The sequence below is a fragment of the Arachis ipaensis genome, chromosome B01, assembly GCF_000816755.2.
Source record: "Arachis ipaensis cultivar K30076 chromosome B01, Araip1.1, whole genome shotgun sequence".
Classification (NCBI taxonomy): Eukaryota; Viridiplantae; Streptophyta; class Magnoliopsida; order Fabales; family Fabaceae; genus Arachis; species Arachis ipaensis.
In genome coordinates, this window is record NC_029785.2 from 113,812,646 (window position 1) to 113,815,850 (window position 3,205).

A 3,205-nucleotide genomic window follows, 5' to 3' on the forward strand; every position below is an offset into this window, starting at 1 on the left:
TATTTTAAATTTAATAAACAATAAGAAAATTTAATAATAAAATAATAAAATTAAACAATCAATTTATTAAACTCTTCATTAGTATAAAATATTATAGTATCATGTTAATATTTTTAATAATAATATGATTTTCTGGGTTTCATATTTTAAAAAGATTGAATAATCTTTTCATTGTCAATACAATCAAATATCTCTCTTTCTATATATGTGACTAAACAATCATTTAAAAATTCATCTCCCATACGGTTACGAAGCCGGGTCTTTATGATGTTCAAAGTAGAAAAAGTTCTTTCAATTGATGTAGTTGCTACGGGCAAAACTAAAGCTAACATTAAAAGAAGAAACACTAATGGATAAACAATATTTTTTTGAGTCTCAACCAATTTCTCAGAAAGAGCACCAATCCCATTTAAGTTTGAGAATTGATCATCAGAACGCACATCTAATATGAAGTTCTCATGTTGACTATCAAGTGCCAAAAGTTGAGTGGAAGAAAATTCTAATGGATAGAATTGAGCTAATTGGATCAACTTCTCCTTATCAAACACAAAAAGTGAGTGTCTTGGATTCAAACAAGCTATACAAAGAAGCAATTCAGTATTCACCTCTGTAAAACGATTGTTAAGTTCTTGAAGTTGTCTATCAACTACTTGATAGAATATCTCAACTTGAAAATGATGCAAATTTGAGATCTTTTGAACTTTGCGTCTTGATCTTCCTTGTGATACAAATATATCATCTATTTTTGGAACAGTAATATTATGTTTGTCACAAAACAATGAGATTTCATCAAGTAAGAGGGACTAACCATCATCTCTTATATTTTGCAACCGTTACTTAGACACTTTAACCAATGTCATAGCATATACAATGTCTTGATCATTCCTTTGTAACGCTTGAGATAACTCATTAGTAACTCCCAAGATATTTTTCATCAAGGGAAAGTTAAAAATGAATTCAAAGGATTGAATGACATTCAATAAATGACATGCTTCAGCTCTTTGTTCTGAATTATTTTCATCTTCCTCAACACATTCAAGAACATTGACCACGGAAGGAAACAAAGAAATTAATCTAAGTATAGTTCCATAATGTGAACTCTATCTAGTGTCTCTAACTCTTTTTAAAGCCATTTCTTGATTCAAACCACGTCTACTAGAAATTTTTTCACTTTGTAATGCTTCAATTGTCTTAATCATCTGACTATCACGAAGCATATATCTTCGTTTACACGAAGCTCTAACAACATTGCACAAATTGGTTAACAAATTAAAAAGCAAAGCGATTGCAACTTGTTTTTTTGCAACCATTACAAGAGCTAACTGAAGTTGGTGGTTAAAATAATGCACATAGAAAGCATAAGGATTTTTTTTTTCAATATCAAAGTTTTCAAACCATTAAATTCTCCTTGCATATTACTTGCACCATCATATCCTTGTCCATATATTCTTGATAAACTTAAATTATATGTTTCTAATAATGACTCCAATGCTAATTTTAGAGATAGAGCATTGGTATTAGAAATATGAACAAGACCAAGAAAATGCTCCCTAACTTGCCCTTCTTTGTTCACATACCTTAAACAAACTGACATTTGATCCTTAATAGAAATGTCGCGGGTTTTATCAATCAAAACAGCAAAAAATTCATCCCAAAGATCATTAATAATAACTTTTGTCGTTTCACTTGCAGCAACTCTTACAATATCTTTTTGAATTGAGGGTGCTCTTAGTTTAAGATTTCCACGAGCATTTTTGAAAGCACGATCAATCTCTTCATTATGTTGCGCAAGAAAGTTTAGAAGTTCCAAAAAATTTCATTGATTAATAAAATCATCTGTCTCATTGTTACCACGAAAGGCCAATCCTTGTCGCAAAATAAATCTAATACAATCAATTGTGGCTGTCAAGTGAATTTGATAATTCTTTTTAGCTTGATAAGATTGTTTTTCAATAGCAGCACTGATGTGTTGTTTTGGCTTCACAAGTGCTTCACATTTTCTCCAAGTTTGATTATGAGTACTATCATAAATTTCAACATGAATTTGTAGTCTCTCTTTTTTTTTTCAATTTAAAAAGCCATTAGTTACAAAAGCATCACCACCTTCAATCTCAGATTTTATAAGATAACAACAGAGACAAAAGACATCTTTTGATATATTATACTCTAACCAGTTGCCATAGTCATCAAACCAATTTGGATTAAATCTTAGAAAAGAAGAACCACAAGCAGTTTGTGAAAAATCATGAGTCCTTGGTTGATAAGGACCTTTTTGCAAATATGCACACCTAACTTTGTCTCTGTCATTTGGATGATAGCTTGAAATCTTTGGTCGTTGTCATGGATCTGCTATAAGACTCTCTACTTCGAATTCTAAAAATCTCCTTTTGTTAGAAGAGGTTGACGAATTGTTTTGGGATCTAACCCCAACAATGACATTCTTTTGAAATATTTCTCCATTAGTAATAGGATAAATTATAAATCTAAGTTAATTGACTAATATAAATAATTCACAATTCTACACAAATTTTAAAATACAGTATAAAATTATAAATACAAAATTGACAAACATGTGTCATTCAAATTGATTTCCAAATTGCAATGGCACTAATGAACTAATAATATCCTAAATTCCTAATTTAAAATAAGTCAATACACAAAACAATTAACAAACAGATTAAGGAAACCAAAAGCAATTACATAGACAAAACTGAATTGCAGAACCCAAGAGGCAATCAACAAAAAGCAATTAAAAATCATGAATGTATGTGCCAAGAGGCAAGAGTGAAGAGTCCAAGACTGAACTGCAGAACCCTGAACTCCACGAGGCAGAACCTAGCAGCTGTGCGGCACCCAACGGCAGCAGGACAAAGGCTGAACTGCTGAAGACCGAGGAGTGAAGCTGTGAAGACTGAAGAGGAAGAGGAAGAAGAAGAAAAAGACAGAACCAGACGCCGAAGGAACGCAGCGGCAAAACTAGACATGGGCACGCGGCGATGCAAGGAGAAACCGACGGAGCCGACACAGGAGAAAGGCTGAACGGGACAGCAACAGAGAAACTGGCGGAGTGGCAGCAGACGGCAGTAACTCTGGAGGACTGGAGTCTGGAAGCGGAGGCTGGAGCAGAGGAACAAAATTAAAAAAGGAGAGAAGGAGAAGGATTAGGAATTAGGAGGGTGGGGGCAAATTAGATATTTCACTAAGA

The 3,205-nt window shown here is 33.0% G+C and overlaps 1 pseudogene; it reads right to left on the minus strand.

Annotated features, from left to right (window-relative positions):
- Nucleotides 1,101-2,984, minus strand: LOC110266426 (annotated as a pseudogene).